Raw genomic sequence first — 20,916 nt, forward strand, 5'->3', positions numbered from 1 at the left:
AATTTCACTATGAATCTAAAATCTCTCTTAAAAATAAAGTCTATTTTGAGCTCCTGGTGGCTCAGTTGGTTAAGTGCTGACTCTTGATTTTATCTTAGGTCATGACCTCAGGGTCATGGGATCGAGCCCTATGTTGGGCTCCATGCTCAGTGCAGAGTCTGAGATTTTCCCCTCTCTCTCCCTCTGCTCCTCCTCCTGCTCATGTTCTCTCTCTCTCTCTCTCTCAATCAATAAATAAAATCTATTTAAAAAATCCATTTTAAAAAAATCAAATAAGAATTAGCAAGTTACGCCAATTGTGCTTTGAAAGTACAACAGCAAGGTAAAATGACATTCTCTAGGTACTTGCAGTAAATTCTAAATTTTTGTTAATTACAAATCTTTTACCATGAATTTGCCATGTTGAAGTTTATAAAAAGATACGCCTAACCTATATTTGTTTCTACACATCCTGCTAAAATTTATAAAGTTTACAAAAGACACAAATACCAGTGGGAAAACTCACGTTGTTGAAATAGTTTGGTATTTCTAACTGGTATAATTTGGGAAAAGGCTTTTTTTTAAAAAAATTATTTATTTATTCATGAGAGACACAGAGAGAAAGGTAGAGACATAGAAGGAGAAGTAGGCTCCTCTAGCAGAGTCTGACATAGGACTCGATCCTGGGTCTCCAGGACCATGCCCTGAGCTGAAGGCAGATGCTCAACCACCGAGCCACCCAGGCATCCCTGGAAAAAGGTGTTAACATTTTTCACCCTTTAGAAAAATAACATTTTCAAACTACAGCAGCAAGTAACAAATTTTGCCAGTAACAAAACAAATGTAGAAATACTTGTCCACCATTGAATAATTCTTTTTACCTGCCTGGTTAAGAAAACTTTCTGGGTGGCTCAGTGGTTTAGGGCCTGCCTTTGGCCCAGAGTGTGGTCCTCGAGTCCCGGGATCGAGTCCCGCATCCAGCTCCCTGCATGGAGCCTGCTTCTTCCTCTGCCTGTGTCTCTGCCTCTCTTTCTGTGTATCTCTCATGAATAAATAAATAAAATATTTAAAAAAAAAGAAAGAAAACAACTTTCTACCTAAAGTGTCAGAAATGGCTTATGGAGAAACAAGAAGGTGTAAATTCTGATAAAGCACCTGTTATGGTTTCTCCAGTGACTTGAGAGAGGTTTGCTAGTGGAAAACTGGTTCAGTTATAAGATAAATAAGTTTTGGAGATCTAAGGCACAGCAATGGTGACTATACTTAACAATACTGTACTGAAAAAAAACAATACTGCACTGTATACTTGAAATTTGCTAAGAGAGTAAATCTTAAATGTTTTCACACACAAAAATGGCAACTATGTGAAGTGATGGATCTGTTAACTAACCTCATTTCACAACACATACCAAATCATCACGTTGTATACTTTAAACTTCCACAATGTTGTCAATTATATCTCAATAAAACCAGAAAAAATAAAATGCAAATTTGACCACAAAAAGAGAAAATTCTATTTCCAGGGGGCAGTGAAGAGAGTGGTAAGAAGCGAAAGGATTCAAATCAGCCCTGTCCAAAGGAATAAAACATGAGCTACATGTGTAATTTTAATTTTTCCAATAGCCACACTAAAAAGTCAGAAAAAGCAAGGGAAATTCACTTTAATAATATATTTAACTTAATCTAAAATATCCTAAATACTATCATTTCAAAATATAATCAATATACAAATATTAATGAGAGATTTTACATTTTTTGGTACTGATTCTTCAAAATCTGGTATATATTTTGCATTAAGAACACATCTCAATTTGCACTAGCCACAGTTCAAATACTCAAGAGTCACACATGGCTAATATTTATCATATTGGATAGTACAGGTACAAACCATCACCTTTCACATTCAAGCAAGACTGAAAATTGCAGAAAGAGAATTTACTATGTAAAACGTCAGAACATGGGCACGTGGGTGGCTCAGTGGTTGAGCATCTACCTTTGGCTCACGTCATGATCCCAGGGTCCTGGGATCGAGTCCCACATTGGGCTCTGTGTGAGGAGCCTGCTTCTCCCTCTTCCTATGTCTCTGCCTCTCTCTGTGTCTCTCATGAATAAATAAATAAAATCTTTTTTAAAAGTGTCAGAAAAAAAAGTCAGAAAAGCAGGAAAGACTGATAAGATGTGCCTACGTTAGCATCTCAGACAAGAGAAAGGCTTCCCTTTCTCTGCCCAAAAGGCCCCTTGATCAGGATTGAGCTAGAGCAGGGGTCAGCAAACTTTTTTCTGTAAAAGACCAGATAGTAAATATTTTAGGCACTGCTGGCCATACAGTCTCTGTTGCAACTACTCAACTCTGCTGCTGCAGTGTGAAAGCAGACATAGATACATTCAACAAATGGGTATGATTATATTCTAATAAAACTTTATTTATGGGCACTAAAACTTGAATTTCATGTAATTTTCATGTCATAAAAATTTTTTCAAACATTTCAAAATGTAAAAACCATTCCTAGCTCATGAGCCCTATCAAACCAGGTGGTAGGCCAGATGTGGCCCACTGGCTATAGTTTGCCAACTCAACCTACAGGATGGGGATTAAGGAAGGGAGTGCTAGGAGGTTGTTTTAATTACAGATATTTGTTGAAGACTAAAACTTAGAACTTTGGAAGCTAGAGAAAAAGAATGTAAAAAGAACATAGTACTTGGCGTCCAGCCATCCCTGTTTTGACCCTAATTCTGACATGGATAGGTGCTCATAACCTACTCATATCATTGATTTTCTCTGGTCCTCAGCTTCTTCCTGCCAGCTAAATAATTACCATGGTAACCTCAAGGAGTTCAACAATAGCTCATATAGTCACATTGAGTTAAATCAAAATCGGTAATATTTTGAACAGAGTCTGTACAAATTTACCATTTAAAATACAAAAAGAATGGCTTCGTTGAGAAATCTATAGGATTGCAGAGACTAACAGATAGGCTTAACACTGCTATACTAATTTGGAAACAATTTTTACTATAACTAAGTCAATAATCATCACTGTTTATGTATTATAATAAAAATAAATTCTATGTGACAACCCTAGAGCCTAATTCTATTATTCATATTTTAAAGAAATAATAGATGAGTATTTTGAAATATTCAAAATTTCAGACTCCCAACTATAATTAGTCCAAATACGTGTAGTAGTGCAGTAGTTCACATTATTTCTTATTTTGTCTTACTTTACAGGTCTTCCTAATAGTCTCAAGAAGGCAAGCTCAGCCAAATCCTTAACCTAACATAAAATAACAGCTCAAACATAAAACCTGAGTTTTCCTTAATGAATTAGATTTCAGAATTAAAGTGCAAATAGAAAGATAATTTGCTGATCCTATTTCCATATTAAATATTAAGATGATGGCTTTTTCCATAATGACTTAACCCAAGAATCTCAATAACAACAATAAAGCAACAGAATTAGCTACAAGTTGCAAGTTGAAGGAGATAGTATGGATTGGCCTCCCCCAAACTATTCTCACCTCTATCCCTTCTCCCTTGATTTTCTCTATCCTAAAGACCAAAAAGCTAAAGTTGATTTAACTTTGAATGTTGTTCAAGTAGGCTGTACTTGACTCTGGCCATGAGATACAGCAAAAATCCCTGAGCAGAGTTACTTTACCTGAATAAAAATAGGAGAAGCCCTTTGTCCTTCCTTCTTCTCCCATTGGAACATAGAAGCAATGCCTGGACGTGCTGCAGCCATCTTGCAACTCTAGTGACAAAAACCACTTGTAAGTGTGGCACAATAGGAAGCTAGAAAAAGCCTGGGTCCTTAAGACAGCATTCTGGGGCCCAGGATAGCAACCTGGACTATCTCCCTTGGAATTGCTTGTTTGTGGAGAATATAAAACTCGTCTTACTTACACAACCACTCTTTGCTGGGTTTCCTAAGTTTCAGGGGCATGTTTTTGCAGCTAATTGTATTTGTAACTAATAAACAGGTAAAACAAGGCAGGATTTACTTGCCGTCTATTACACACTAGTGATTCAAATACTAGAGGACAGATCAGAATCACCTGGAAGGCTTATTAAAGTTCAGATTTGGGGCACCTGGAGTGCCTGGGTGGCTCAGTTAATTAAGTCTGACTGTTGGTTTCAGCTCAGGTCTTGAAATCGGGGTGGTGAGTTTGGGCCCCGTGTTGGGCTCCATGCCGGGCATGGAGCCTACTTTAAAAAATAAGCAGGTAGATAAAATAAGATAAGGTAAAATACAGATTGCTGGGGCTCCAGACCCAGGGTTTCTCATTCAGTAGCTCTCGGATGGCTCACAAGAAATTGCATTTCTGGGACACCTGGGTGGCTCAGCGGTTTGGCGCCTGCCTTCGGCCCGGGGCCTGATCCTGGAGACCCGGGATCGAGTCTCGCTTCGGGCTCCCTGCATGGAGCCTGCTTCTCTCTGCCTCTCTCTCTCTGCCTGTGTCTCTGTCTCTCTGAATCTCTCATGAATAAATAAATAAAACCTTAAAAAAAAAAAAAGAAATTGCATTTCTAACAAGTCCCCATGTGGTGCAGCTGCTGCATCAAGAGCCATACTTGAAGAACCACTGGATTACACAACAGTATTTCGTAACATAACACAACATAACATCAGATCCTGCTTTCTGAGTTCCTATTTCCCCACTGCTTCGCTTTTTTAAAAAATAAATTTCTGCTTGATCTCCAGACCAAATACTCCTTAGTAATCTGCACTCTGAGTGTAAAATAAGTCACGAAAAGATCAGTAGATATTCTAGTTCTGCTCCTGCCTGAAGCTAGAAAATAGGAAAGAGCCGTCTAGCACTTGCCAGGCTACACTAGCTGCCATGTCATTTCCTGGCACATAATTATGCTGCTTGCTGACAACTATTCTACTTTCTGTCCTTCTGTAAATTGTAAATGACAGTTTGGAAGCTGCTGGCTGAAAATTCTGAAAAAGAAACCTTTACAAGGAGAGGCAAGGATAAAATCACGGTCAATTTAGAGTGGTTGCTGATAAGCTGGCCCTGAGAAGCATCCTCAAGTAAGATCACTATGAAAGAAATGGAATTTCTTGTCGCTTCCTCTTCCCCATCTCCACTCCTACCACTTAAGAGTCTCAAAGCATCTGATCCACTCAACAATCCAAATTTCACCCCAAAGAGAAAGTCTGGTGCTTGGAAGCCTTCTGCTGTCTACTAGAATAACACACAGTTGAGTTTTATACTTAGGGTAGAAAGAAAAGGGCCTCCCAGGCCAACACATTGCCCTATGCCCATAGCCTGCCCGCCCCCCCCACCTTCCCATAATGACATGTTTCCAAAGCCCATTGCAAAGAGCCATCCTTTGAGAAAAGTGGTTCCACCATTTTCTAGGTCTAATATTTGGTCTGCTTTAGCTCCCCTCTCAGGAACTGGTCAAAATAATCCTCCTGCCCTCAACAGCTACATTTTTTTTTTTAAAGCCATGCTTTGTTAACCAATGAGGGGAAATGGATCCATCTAATTACACATTGCTCATCCATTCTGCAATGTGTTCAGGATCTCAGTGAGTGAGACAAAATAGCCTAAGTTAAATGACAGAGCCTGGCCAGGCTTCATAGAAATACAGAATTCAGGGACCAGCGCAAAGCTCATTAATCTTTCTAGGAATGACATCTAAGACCTTGACCTTCTTTTACCACTGCCCAGGCTGTGGTAAGTCACAGATTCATAGATTCCCGGAACAAATTTTCATGACTGCCTATTACATGACTTTAACTATTTGCAGACCTTAGCACCAGAGATTGTTGGGTTCAAACCCTTTTCAGGACCTACTTTAGCCTTTCAACAAGGTTTGATTCCTTGCCATTTCCCATGAGAAGCCTGATAATAAGGAATAGTGTATAAAGCTATCTCTTACTGTACACCTTCTTCTTGCTCTAACAGCTTTTCATCTTTAGCCAAAGCCCGAAAGTTTCCCTTTGAGCCAACCCCAGCCACTAACTAGGTCTAGCTCCATCCCATAGTGTGGTCCAGCGAAGAAAGGAAATCTCACCTTTCCACTGAGCTACTTAGCGTATGAAATCGGCAGTTCCAGAAAACTCGAGGATAGATGGAAAACATATTTCAGATGTGTCTGCTCTTCAGAGCTTACAAAGTATGCCTACCAGCCGAGTAAACTGGGAAGCCAAAGATGTAGTTTTAAAACAAATTCATGGCAAGGTTCCAGTGCCTTTAAAGAGGTGATAGAGTACACATATTCAGTGTGTTGAGAACATAAAGAAATGATAAATGCACAATGGAACAACACACCAAAGGTAGGTGACTAAACATGAGTCGTTCCAATAAATCCATAAATAAAAGCATAGGCCAATATATTAGTCCATGCAGGACAACTGGATATGTCATGTGTTTACAAAAATTCTAGGTAAAAGTTTGAGATTTAATGAAAGTTGGATCTTTAGTACCACTAATAAAAATGACTCTCTTGGGGGATCCCTGGGTGGCTCAGCGGTTTAGCACCTGCCTTTGGCCCAGGGCGTGATCCTGGAGTCCCGGGATCGAGTCCCATGTCGGGCTCCCTGCGTGGAGCCTGCTTCTCTCTGGATGTGTCTCTGCCTCTCTCTCTCTGTCTCTCATGAATAAATAAAATCTTTAAAAAATAATTTTAAAAAAATGACTCTCTTGGGGCACCTGGATGGCTCAGTCTGTTGAGTATCTGCCTTTGGCTCAGGTCATGATCCCAGTGTCCTGTACTGAACCCCATGTTGGGCTCCCTGCTCAGCGGGGAGTTTGCTTCTCCATCTCCCCCTGTTCACACTCTCTCTGGCTATCTCTCTCTCAAATAAATAAATACGATCTTAAAAAAAAAAAAAAAAAAAAAGAATGACTCCCTTTCCAGGAGTGTTTACTGAGTGCTACAAATCTTCCACTTATTTTGCATGGATTAACTCATTCAATCTTCACAACAACCGTGTGTCAATATTATCACCATTTCACAAATGAGGTAAGTGAAGCATAATTTAATAAATTGTCCAAGGCCTTCTATGTAGTAAGCACAGGTTCTGAGATTCAAACCCAAGCAGTCTTTCTGGAGAAACTGAACTTCATTATTGTTTTTGGCTTTCTATATAAATATATCATATTTGAGAGTCTGCAGAGCTACCAAAACCTTCTGAGGGGCCCCTCAAAACTTGAAAGTGCACCCTAAGCCCTGGTACATTGTGAAGCTCACTCTAGTGCCAGCATGCTCCCCAGAATCTGGCCCAGAAACACTTCCCAAGCTTTAGGTATCACCTTTCACAAAGCTCCTAATATGGCTATTTGGCCTCTAACTGAATCAGACTTTGGGAGAGACTGGAAGAGGTCTAAGAAGAATCAGATTGCTCTGGTAACCTTGGGCAACTATCAGTAGAAAAAAAATATATCATAGGGGCACCTGGGTGGCTCAGTGGTTGAGCGTCTGCCTTTGCCTTAGGTCGTGATCCTGAGGTCCTGGGATTGCGTCCCACATCGGGCTACCCACAGGGAGCCTGCCTCTCCCTCTGCTTATGTCTCTGCCTCTCTCTGTGTTTCTCATGAATAAATAAATTAAATCTTAAAAAAAAAAAAGAAGGATGCCTGGGTGGCTCAGTGGTTGAGCATCTGTGCCTTCGGCTCAGGTTGTGATCCCAGGGTCCTGGTATCGAGTCCCACATTGGGCTCCTTGTATGGAGCCTGCTTCTCCTCCCTTTGCCTGTGTCTCTGCCTCTCTTTCTATGTCTCTCATGAATGAATAAATAAAATCTTTGTTTAAAAAATAAATAAAAGAAAGAAACAAAAAAAGAAAGAAAGAAAGAAAAGTATCATAGATACTCTGAATCAACAGACTTGGGTTCTAGTCCTGACTCTGCACTTGTCTGGCTATGTAAAACAAAGCCACCAATATTTATTGAGCATCGTTCTGGCTATCTAGTTCTTAGTAACAAAGTACTCCAAAATTAGTGGCTTAAGAGAACAATCATTTTGTTATAACTCATGATTTTGTGAGTCAGAAATTTGGTCAAGACTCCACTCAGTGATTTTTCTGATCCCCATGTTATCAACTGGGATTCCTCAGTGGTATTCAGCTGATGGATGGGGAGATGGCTTCTTTCACATGTCTGTCAGTGATGGCTGCAAGGCTAGCTTCAGTTAAGACTTTTGAGCAGCCAGTTCCTCTAACATGGTGGAATCAAAATTCTTATCAGGTGGCTGGTTTCCCTAAAGGTGAGCATTCTATGAGGCTTAGTCAGCTGCAAGGTATAATAGATTCTAGCCTCAGAGTCCCAGAATGTCACTTTTGCCATAAGCTACTGATTAAGCAAGTCACTAAGTCTAGTCCCAAACCAAGGGGAAGAGAAATAGATTCCATCTCTCAATGGGAGGAGTCACAAAGAAAGAAGCCATCTTTAATCTATTGCAAGCACCTGCTTTGTGCCATACATTGTTCTAGTCAGTGGGAATTCTATGGAGACAAAGATGTACAAGGCTCCTGTTCTTCTGGGTTAGATGCGTATTTTCTATATAAAATGGAACATTTTTGGGCAGCCCGGGTGGCTCAGTGGTTTAGCGCTGCCTCCAGCCCGGGGTGTGATCCTGGAGACCCAGGATCGAGTCCTGTATCAGGCTTCCTGCATGGAGCCTGCTTCTCCCTCTGCCTGTGTCTCTGCCTCTCTCTCTCTCTCTCTCTCTCTCTCTCTCTGTATCTCTCATGAATAAATAAATAAAATCTTTTAAAAATAATAATAATAAATAAATAAACAAATAGGAACATTTTTCTTATGAGATTGTCTTTTCTTTGTTCATTTAAGATAGGCCTTTCTTGATCCCCTAGGAGGATAAGCTGGCGTTATAAGGAGCCAGACAGTAAATATTTTCAGCTTTGCAAACCATACCATCTGTTGCAACTACTCAACTCTGTAGCCCAAAAGTAGCTCTAGACCATTCATAAATAAATGGGCATGAGTGTGCTCCAATAAAATTTTATTTAAAAAAACAGGCATTGGTCTTGATTTGGCTTGTAGACCATAGATTGACAACCCCTGACCTAGCAGATAATAGATTCTCAAATAAATACTGGTTGAATAGATGATTTTTTTAAAGATTTATTTATTTCTTTTAGAGAGAGCTAGAGCACGAGCAGGAGGAGGAGCAGAAGGAGAGGGAGAGAGAAAATCTCAAGCAGACCCACTGCTGAGTGTGGAGCCCAATGTGGGGCTTGATCACACCAGCCTGAGATCATGACCTGAGCTGAAATCAAGAGTCAGACACTTAACTCACTAAGCCTCCCAGATGCCCTGAATGAATAAATTTTTAAAGCCTGGAATCTGAAGAAGAAACTATAAATGAATACTTGTATGAACTTTCATTCCCTCAAATGCTCATCTGTTCCTTTCTAAACATAGGTTTAGAGAAGCCCAAACTGACATTCAGGTCAGCCCCACAGGATCTCATAGACACATGGTTGAGGCACAGAGAGATGAGGCCATGAGACCCATTATCTAAGCCTGGATTAGGAAAAGTAGTTTTAAAAGTTCCAAGTATACACACCAGAATTTGCGAGAGATCTGGAATTCAGGTTAAGAACTTAGGAACAGGGGCGCCTGGGTGGCTCTGTCAATTAAGTGTCCGCCTTCAACTCAGGTCAGAATCCCGGAGTCCTGGGATGGAGCCCCTGCATCAGGCTCCCTGCTCAGCAGGGAGTTTGCATCTCCCTCTTCCTCTGCCCCTCTCCCTCACTTATGTGTGTTCTCTTTGTCCCTCTAAAATAAATAAGTAAAATCTTTAAAAACTAAAAGAACAGAGGGACAGTGTGTCAATTTTAGCAATTGATTTTATATACCATGTTTCATCAACTCTAAGATACCATTTATGGGGGGTGGGAAATGCTGCTGATTAAATAATGAAACACCTTAGCTGTAAATGTATCTCAATTCCAGAGGTGTTAAAATGTGTGTGGTGGGGAATGGCAGCGAACTGATAAAATATCATAAATTGCCTCATTCGTTTGTCCAGAAAACAAACCAAAGTACCATTTATAGAGTGCCTATAAGTCCCAAGCACTTTCCATAAATATTTCTGTGCAATCCTCACATCCATTTAAAGTGGCTCATTATCCTCTCTGCTCTCCACACTCCTGCCTCCCTAAACCACTTTTGGTTTGTTGGACAGGCCATTCTCTTCCCACCCAGGTGCCTTGTGAATATTATTGCCTCTCTGGACCTCCAGCCCTTTCCCACAGTTCATCCCTCCATGGCCTTCAGGCACCCACCCTTTTGTTTCTGTCTCAGGAAGACACTTTCTAAGCAAGATGTTCATGTTAGTTATAGTTTAGGAAATCTAAGATGTCGTTAACTCAAGACACACAACTATTATACTGCTAAGAAAGAAAACCACGCTGACAATTAAATCATGACCCACTAGCAGGCATAATACACATCTCAATTTCACAGATGTTAAAATGTGGGAGGAAAATGTATGCTTTGGAAGTGATGACATCTGCAGTTTGATACAAGTCAGTGATTTTTAGAAAGCCTTGATCCATGTGCTGAAAGGTAATGTCACTTTACATACTATTTGTCTTTGAGAACAATGGATGATGAAAATTTTACTCACAAGAATACCAATGGAAGCTGCAAACAGGGAGAAGACTTGGGAAGTCTGCTCCTTATTGGAGAACTTGGAAAGTGGAGGGAGAAACATGAGAGGAGGGTAAGGGGGGTGGAGGGGAGAGAAAGTCACCTAAAAGCTGCTTTCGATGGCAGTTGAAAGTCCTCCTGTATGAGAGCCCCAAAGTTGGATTAAATCTCCATGCTAACCAGTCCATATATGGATTTAAAACACACACACACACACACACACAAACAGGCAGAGAAACCTTGAACTCTGGTAAGCTCAGGGCAGCATCAAGATGACCAACAGAAATTCAGCCATGGAGATGGAGGGGACCCTGTGGAAGGCTAGCCTGGAACTGAGAACACAGTGGGAAGACCCTACATTTGCTCAACCTGTGCAACTGTGGGGTCTCAGCCATATTAATCTCCCTGAGCAGGAGATGGATTTGAGGTGATTCAGGACCCATAGGTTCATCTTCTACCTGCTTGGATGGCAGGGGAGCTGCCACCAAGCAGAATGCAGTATCAGAATGGTTCTGATGGTCAAGGATCTTGAAGCCAGAGAGGCTAAAGAAATTTGACCCTTGAAGTCCAGTTAGGGATACACAGCTGGTGACCACTAATATTTGCTGGAAATACTGATGCTGTGTGCTATAGACTGAATGTGTGTCCCCGAAATTCATATGTTGAAACCCTAATCTCCAATGTGATAGCATTTGGAGGTAGGGCCTTGGGGCGGAAATTAGGTTTAGATGATGTCATGAGGCTGAAGCTTCCATGATGAGACTAATGCCTCGATAAGGAGACAAAGAGACCAGAGCTCTCTTGCACAGCAAGAAGGCAATCACCTATAAACCAGGAAGAGGGTCCTCACCAAGAATCAGACCATACTCGCATGCTGCTCTTGGACTTCCACATCCTGAAGTGTGAGAAATGCACGTTTTTGTCTAGGCCACTGAGTCTATGGTAATCTGTTACAGCTATCCAAACTGACTATGACATTGTAATTTGCAATCACAACAAATGGGTCTTCATGAGACCCAGGCAGTTCTGGAAACGATTGGCCAAGCTACCCTATGCAGGTACGCACACCCAGGCTGAGGTGGCAGAAGGAATGTACTTTCCAGCCAGTCTCAAATTAGTCTCTCAGTGACTTCAAGTAGAAACGAGAGCACAGCGTGTCTTCCTAACAGGGCCCAGGAAATGAACCCCAGCCAGGAGGGAGACACGGGCTCTGGTCTGTTTATACTCCCTCTAAGTGTAGGTAGCAAGGGCTCAGTGGCATGGGCTGACAGCCCCACAGGACAAAATCCTCCAGTACTAGAGGGCTCTAGACTGACACAGGGGTCTAGACACAGGATCTAGGCTGGCTAAGGGTGGGCAGGTAAGGTACTTGCATAAAGGAAGCCAAGTGGGAAGTGTGGAAGCTCCAGGTAAAAAGGGAATCCAGAATCAGGACTCAGTATTGAATATTGCCTCAGGAGGAAGTAACCATGCACTCCCAGATTTTCCAATAGAAAAGATCAATGGAATTCTGATGTCCACGGTCGTTTTCTGGATCTTTAAATACTGGCAACTAATTTAGTCTTTTTCATGATACTCTGAGACTAAGCTGAAGGACTGATGTGCCATCAGGCTTCCTGTTCACCATCTCCAGGCAGCGTCTTTCAGAATGTCTAGCCCTATGACTCAAGCACAGGCAGATGAGATATATTTTGGGTCCAGAATCAACAGGACTCAGTGATGGCAATGGCGTAAGGTGGGAGAAGGCAAAGGGGAATGGCAAGGTTACTCCAGTTCGGGGTATAAGTAATGGTGGGTAGAGGTGACATTTACTGAGCAAAGAGTGCTGTAAGAGGAACAGATTGTAGGGGAGAAGAGGGGAAGTAAAGAATTCCATTTTTGGACAATGTTACATTTGAGGTTCCCATAAGACATCCAAGTAAAGGGATCAAATAAGCAGTTGGGAGTGGCTTAGAATTTTCTGGAAGAAAATTCTGGATTCATTCCCATTGAGAGTTTTAGTTCCAATTGTGGGTAAGATCATCTATATAGAGTGGAGATGAGAAGGAAGTTGTGTAACTCTCCTATTGCTTTTTCTGCTCCCTTTTGCTTTCTCTTCCTTTCCTGAAAAATCATCTGGCTGACCAGCAACTCTTCAAGGAGATATAAAGGCCATGTTTGGCCCTTCAGTCACTCATTCTATTCCAATAATTCCATTATTCAAGAGACCACCACTATTTGGCATTTTATTTCCAGGAAACCTGTAACTCAAAGAGGCCTATACTCCATTCTTCATATTCCAGGCCATAAATAGCTCTAAACCTCTTGGATTGGTTAAGTACAGGTGGTGTAATTAGTGACTGATTAGTTCAATCTCTGAAGTCAGAATGCAAGGGTTTGAATCTCAGCTGGATCCATAATATATTAGCGCATGAACATGGGCAAGTTACTTAAGCTCTCCAAACCTCAGTTTCCTCATCTGTCAAATGGGCTTGATAATAGCTCCTGAAGCTTGTTGGCTTGTTTTGAGAAATAATGGATGCACACAGCAGGGTGTCTTGCCCATAGGAACTACTAAATAAACATTAGCTGTTCTTATTAATTCAGATGAATCATAACTAAATAGGCTATGTTGCTTGTAAAATTTCTTTTTAGTGAAGTCAGTTCAAAGAGCTGACAGATGGAAAAGATAATGACAGTCCCTCAGCCTAATTAGGTAGAGAAATGCTAGAAGGAGGTGAATTTCTGTTGTGTGAGAAGATTGTGGTTATCCATGTGGTCAGATGCTGTCAAGAGCCCTGAAAGAGCTCTATGCCTCATCCTCGTCCTTCATATTTCCTGATGCATAAAATATCATTTGCTTAGGATGAACCCTTCCATTCCCGTGTTCAAGGATTTGGGGGGGAGTAAGACAATTAATGTGATCCCCACCAAGTATAACAAAAGCAAACACACACAGAGAGAGAACCCCAGAAGACAAATCTAAGCTTCTTCCCAGATCTATGGGCAAGGAGTAATTTCTTTGCTTTTGGACAATAAATGGAATGTCTCTTTGTTGCTGAGATGATAACAAAGATACAGGTCTGGCCATTAAGGCTGGGCCACAGAGGCTCTCATTTCCACTGTGTGTCAGAACCACCAAGTGAGATTCTGAATGATACCTATCATTCAGATAGAGCCCCACTCTCAGAGATTCAGAGGCAATTGGTGGAGGATACACCACCCCGGAGTACTGTTTGGCAGTTTCTTATAGAGTAAACTTACATCTGCCCTATGATCCAGAAAATTCACTCCTGGTATACACTTAACCGAAAGAAGAGCTCATGTCCACCAAAAGACATGCACAAAAAATGTTCAAAGCAGCTTCATTCATAGTAACACAGAAATCAGAAACAACTTAAATGTACAACCTAAATGGATGAATAAAATGCAGTAGATGCATGTCATGGAATACTACACAGCAATGGAAAAGAGCAGATCTCTGATACAACAGCATGGATGAATCTCACTCATAACATTGAGTGAAACAAGCCAGGCACAAGAGTATTTGGGGATCCCTGGGTGGCTCAGCGGTTTAGCACCTGCCTTTGGCCCAGGGCGCGATCCTGGGGTCCCAGGATTGAGTCCCATGTCGGGCTCCCGGCATGGAGCCTGCTTCTCCCTCTGCCTGTGTCTCTGCCTCTCTCTCTCTCTCTCTATGTCTATCATGAATAAATAAATAAAATAAATATTAAAAAAGAGTATTTGCTATATGATTCTATTTATATAAAGTTCAAAAATAGGCAGGATTCATCTATGGTGACAGAGGACAGAAGAGCGGTAACCCTTGGGGGAAGGTGATGAATGGGAGGTGTTCTTCTGAGGTACTGGGATTGATCTATATCTTGACCTGGGTAATGGTGACATAAATGGATACATAGGTAAAAATTCACTATGTTACATACTTAAGATTTTTGCTCTGTGGGTGTATATTTATTTGTTTATTTTAATCTCAATTATAAATAACCTTCAAAATCCTAAAACTATAAGTGATTCTTAATGTATGACCAGCATTGGGAACTGCTACTACTAGGCTACCATGACTGCCAGAGTATTGTTCTCCTACCCACCCCCAGCTTTGTCCTTAGGTAGCAAATTTCACCATGTCATTCCTTGCTCTTATAAAACTGCCCATGAAGCTTCTGAGAGGCCAACAGAGAAAGTACTAAGTGCATCATTTAAAATTCCTAGCAAGGAGACACCTGGGTGGCTCAGAGGTTAAGCATCTGCCTTCAGCTCAGGGTGTGATCCTGGAGTCCCAGGATTGAGTCCCATATCAGGCTCCCTGCATGGAGCCTGCTTTTCCTCCCTCTGCCTATGTCTTTCTTTCTCTCTGTCTCTCTCTCTCATAAATAAATAAAATCTTAAAAAAAATTCCTAGCAAGGCTATTATCTTCACTAATTCAGCTTTCCTCCACTCTGCCATTGCTAATGGGAGTTGAGAATCTCTTGTCTTTAAATTCTGCAGGTGAGGCCCATACGTCCAGGAAGAAATCTATGGCATAAACAGCTCATCTCTTAACATTCCCCTGTTTAGAACTTTCCCTGTTTTCACTGCAAGCCCAAGCAAGGAATTATGAAATATTAGAACTATGTAGGAGCCTGAGAAATAATCCACTCTGAGGCCCAGATTGGTGAAGTGACTTGTCATATGTCACCCAAGAAATCAGTAATCTCCTGACACTCTCACTCCCTTGACGCCCTGTCACTTTGCCATTAGCATGCATTTCTGAATATAGAAATACTGTCCCCAAAGCCACGTGGTGAATACTGGCAGTGACAGCAGAGGTCTTGGGAGGTTTGGTTTTTGTCTACTGAACATTTTTCCACCTAGGCATTAGCTAAAAACGCACCTTTTATCTTTAGCATTACACTCTGTTGACACGGCACCAATAATCCTAGGGCCCTTGTGGGTGCCTGGTAACTTATCGGAGGGTGCCCAAACTATCTCAATCTGAAAAGTGAAGAGTGAAAGAAGGGCAGAAATGTTATAATGCAAAAGACACTAATCAGATATCGGGCTGTAATCCAAATTTGCCTCCCAGTTTGCTAATCTATAAAATGGGAAAATGAGCTATGGTTCACATATTTCACTGATTATTGTAAGTATCAAATGAGACAAGGCTTATGAAACTACCTAAAGCCTCTACCCAAACACACAAGATTTGTCCCTTTTTCTCTTGCTACTAAATGTGCCTGTGAAGTCAGAAGAGGACAGAGTTGGAAATATGCTGATGGATGGTTTCTCTGCTAAAATATTTTCCAGCAAAAGACATCTTGTTAATAAGCTACTGTGTATACCATAACATATATTTTGCCATTTATCTACCTCCTGCAGGATGTCAAAATAATTGGCCTATAATATTTCTAAAATATAGTCAGCCATTGCTGGATTTATTATGTGAATATACATTTGCATAATGATGACTGAATTTACACATCATGCATCTTTCCAGAATTTAGGCTTCCATTACTCTTTCTTTTAAAATCACAAGTCTTGTTACAAACTGCAAGAGCCTCTAAGCATGGTTACCATTTTCTTCAGCATAAAAATAAGTGATGGCAGCAGTGTTCCCACTGTTAGCCTGGAGAGGCAAAATTAGTAACCACGGATAACAAACATGGAATTTTTCCTGCATTGGGCAGAGAAAAGATGATCATGGCCATGACCCTAGCCTCAGCAAGATGGCAGAGGACTTGAGGCAGAAGCACTGCTACCACCACCACTTTATCTGTTGGTGGGAAATACTTTGCCTGCCCCAGTCCAAGGGGAGTGGAAATAGAAAGTAGGTACCAAGTATCTACTCTCTATTGACCCCAGTAGATACCAAGCTAGCGTTGTTGGTCGGCTGTCTCAAAGCCATCCCCAGCCCCATCCTCCCTTGCTGACTCACTACAGAGAGTGAAATGTCAAGTGCTTTCACATAGTCCCTTTGCAGCTTTGGGTTGCTTTATGACCCAGCTCTGGCTCATAAGATAGAACTTAATCTTTACCTTTTTTGTCTATAGGGTATATCTCATTAGGAATATACAGTCAAGGGGCACCTGGCTGGCTCAGTTGGTTAAGTGTCCTACACTTGACTTCAGCTCAGGTCATGATCTCAGGGTTGTGGGGTGGACCCCCATGTTGGGCTCCATACTGGGCAAGGAGCCTGCATGGGATTCTCTCTCTCCCTCTTCCCTGGCCCCCTACCCCCAGCACACGCACTTTCTCTTTCAGAAAAAAAAAAGAATATACAGTCAAATCACTGTCATTTTAAAGTTATTTGAAATATTTTAAGATTTTACCTATTTATTCATGAGAGACACAGAGAGAGGCAGAGACATAGGCAGAGGGAGAAGCAGGCTCCATGCAGGAAGCCCAATATGGGACTCGATCCCCGGACTCCAGGATGACACCCTGAGCCAAAGGCAGACACCCAACTGCTGAGCCACCCAGACTTCCCTATTTGAAATATTTGTCTCTCTACTTTTGCCACTGACTTACTATACCTATGGACTTGTTTTATTTTGTCTTTTTACATTTAGGAAATTCCTTTTAAATTTAATTTTGTTCAGTTATGTAAAATATTGACATGATTCCAAAGTCAAATCTACAAAACATAATAAAAAATAAATTTTTAAAAAGATTTTATTTAGTCATGAGAGACACACAGAGAGAGGGGCAGAGACACAGGGAAAAGCAGGTTCCCTGTGGGGAGCCTGATGTGGGACTCAGTCCCAGGACCCCGGGATCACGACCTGAGCCAAAGGCAGGCGCTAAACCACTGAGCCACCCAGGCATCCCAGAAAATCCAATTTCTATCCCTATTTCCTCTACCTGGTTTCCTCCTTCTTCCAATATGTAACTATTTTTAAAGTTTTTGGCTTATTTTCCCAGGTTTTTTTCCTTTTCTTTTTAAATAATTTTAGATTTACAGAAAGTTACAAAGATAATACAGAGAGTTCTCATATAGCTTTTATTCAGTTTCCCCAAATGTTACATCTTACTTAACCATGGCACAATTCTCAAAACTAAGAAATTAACATTGGTATAATACTATTAACTAAACTACAAACATCTTTCAGATTTCATTATATTGTTGTTGTTCCACTGATGGACTTTTTCGGGGCCAGGACCTCATCCAGGATCCGGCACTAGATTTAGTTGTCATGACCCCTTAGTCATCTCCAATCTGAGACGGTTTACCAATCTTTCTTTGCCTTTCATGATTTTGACACCTTTGAAAAGGGCTGGCCAGTTAGATTATATGAGGTTCCTTAATTTGAGTTTAAATGATGGTTCTTCATGGCTAAATGCAGGTTATGCATTTTGGGCAAGAAAACCATAGAAGTGACAGTGTGCCCTTCTCAGAGCATCCTGTCAAGGGGCACATGATGTCAATTAACCCCATTACCAATGAGGTTAATTTGGTTCAGGTGGTGTCTGCCTAGGTTTCTCCACTGTAAAATTACTATTTGTCCCTTATAATTACTAAATATTTGGGGGGAGATACATTTAAACTACACAAATAAACTTTTGTTTTTTTGAAGCTGGGTGATGAGCACTTGCAGATGATTCTATTTGTGTGTGTTCCAAAATTTTCATAACAAAAAGTTTTTTTAAACAGCTTTATTTAGGTATAATTCACATACTGTAACTGCTTAAATTTTTCTCCACTAACTTTAATAACTACTATTAATTCTTGCTTAAAACAGTTATTACTATAGCTTTTATCAAATGGTGAGTTTCTATTTCCATCATTCTTTCCATATTTATTATTAAAATTTCATCAAAAAGGGTCTTTTTCTTCTTCATTTATTATCTTACTCAACTGATTACTTATGTCAGTATGGATTCATGGATATTTATCTTATTCTATAGGTTATAGTCCCTTACTATCATTATTTGTTTTGTTGCTCATATTTTCTCAGATTTGGCCACTGAACTCCTTGAAGTTGACTCACATGTCCTTTCAACTCATCCCTATGATTTTTTAGCACTTTTTCTTTCTCACACCACAAGATGTTTCCTGTATTTTCCCTCCCCCAGACCTGGAATTAGTTGTTTCTCTAAGGAGTCCTGGTTCCCTTTTCTAGAGAATTTTTTTTAAAGATTTATTTATTTATTCATTTGAGACACAGAGAGAGAGGCAGAGACACAGGCAGAGGGAGAAGCAGGCTCCATGCAGGAATCCTGATGTGGGACTCGATCCTGAGACTCCAGGATCACGCCTTGAGCCAAAGGCAGACACTCAACCGCTGAGCCACCTAGGTGTCCCTGGAGAATGGTTTTTTAAAACCAAGATTTGGGCACTATACACGCTCCCTGTTACTGCAGTGTCCCTGAACTTCATCAAAATTATTATTATTTTTTGATCTGCAAAAGGTACTGTTAAAATAAAAAAGACAAGCCATAGACTGGGGGAAAATATTTCTAAAACATATATCTGATACAGAACTTGTTCCCAGAGTATTAAAACTTCTCAAAATTCAATTGTAAGGGGGAGTCTGGCTAACTCAGTTGGTACATCATGCAGCTCTTGATCTCAGGTTCGAGCCCCATGATCATGAGTTCAAGCCCCATGTTGGATGTAGAGCTTACTTAAAGAAAAGAAAAAAACCACACCTCAATAGTAAGAAAACAAACAACCCAATTAAAAAATGAGCCTGTGGGGGGCACCCGCTCGACAGAGAGTCTGCTTTAATGTTCTCTCCCTCTTTGTGTGTGTGTGTGTGTGTGTGTACATGCACGTGTACACTCTCCTTCTCTCTCTCTCAAATAAATAAATTTTTAAAAAATTGGCCAAGAATTTGAACAGACTTCACCAAAGATACACAGGTGGCAAATAAGCATATGAAAAGATACTCATTTGAATATGCAAATTATACCACAATAAGATACTATCGTACACCTATTGAACGACCAAAATCGAAAAACAAAAACTAGTAGTTTCGAAGCACTGGCAAGGATGCAGAGCAACTAGAACTCTCATACCCTGCTGGAGGGGATGCAAAATGACATGGAAGACAGTGTGGCAAGTTCCTTATAAAGTTAAACATACATCTAACACACAACTCAGCAATCCCACTTCTAGGAATTTACCCAAGAGCAACACAAACTTATGTTCACACAAAAACCTTACATAAATGTTTATATTGGTCTTATTCATAATCACCAAAAACTGGAAACAACCCAGATATTCCCCATTGGAGAATATCTAAACAAACTGATATACTCAAATAATGAAATCTACTTAGCAAGAAAATGGAACATACTACTGATAAACTATATAAGCACATGGATGACTATCAACTGCATTATGCCACATGAAAGAAGCCAGACGCCAAAGGCTACATGCTGTATGATTCCATTTACGTGCTATTCTGGAAAAGACAAAACTTACAGGAACAGAAAATAGATAAATGTTTACCAGGGACTAGGATTAGGATACATAATAATCACAAAAGGGCACCAAGGAATTTTTTAGGTCAATGGAAATGTTCTATATCTTGCTTGTCATGGTAGTAATGTAACTATTAAATGTAACATGTCATGGTGGTTACATGCATTTGTCAAATTTCACAGACCTATATAGCCAAAAGAATGAATTTCCCATATATGACTTATTCTTCAGTTAAGAAAAAAAAAAAAAAGGCAGGGAGGATGGCAGACAAGAAATTCAAATCACATCTGTGAAACTCCAGCTTAACTATGTCTTGTCAAAGGCTGCCCACAACACGTTAACAGAGTGCCATTTAAATTTTCTATACCTTTTTGTGTTTCTGTGATCATAGGCCTAGAAATAGCCATGAAACATCATGTGGATAAAGCGCCTTGTACATTTGGAACAGGGTTTTACAAGAAAAGATGAGAAAAGCAGCTATTCTTCTATGCTGATAAAAGGTGTAAGAAGTAAACCATGTTAAGAGGCTTAAAGACCTGAGCTCTGGCAGTCTTAATTTAAGACATGCAGGTGGGCCAATTACTCCCTTTGAATAAAAGGCAGAAAATCTTCCCCAGCTTTGTTCAAGCCAGTGAGTCATTCTGAGTGAATCTGCTCAGAACAATTCCTCAAAGCAACAAGCATTGCTCATTACTGAGGCAGAAAAGAGGTGTGGGCCCCGCTCTGAAGAGCTTTCTCCCTCTGTCCCTCTCTAAACTAGAAGGCAGGCAGGTTTTCATCCTAAAGTCTTTTCCCCCTCTCCCAATGAAACCCACATCTCCTTCTTCATCCCTTACAGTCATTCTGTATTAATTGGGCCAAGACTTTGCAAGCTGTGGCCCACGGGCCAAATCCAGCCT

The 20,916-nt window shown here is 40.7% G+C and overlaps 1 long non-coding RNA gene across 4 annotated transcripts in view; it reads right to left on the reverse strand.

Annotated features, from left to right (window-relative positions):
• LOC140627598 (uncharacterized) overlaps window positions 1-20,916 on the reverse strand; it is a 122,914-nt gene that overhangs the window by 45,890 nt on the left and 56,108 nt on the right. For all 4 annotated transcript variants that reach the window (XR_012026266.1, XR_012026265.1, XR_012026264.1 and 1 more), the window contains one exon: window positions 3,639-3,731. This is a non-coding gene — a long non-coding RNA (uncharacterized lncRNA). The remainder of the gene's footprint in view (window positions 1-3,638; window positions 3,732-20,916) is intronic.

Source organism: Canis lupus, chromosome X (genome assembly GCF_048164855.1).
Source record: "Canis lupus baileyi chromosome X, mCanLup2.hap1, whole genome shotgun sequence".
Taxonomy (NCBI): domain Eukaryota; kingdom Metazoa; phylum Chordata; class Mammalia; order Carnivora; family Canidae; genus Canis; species Canis lupus.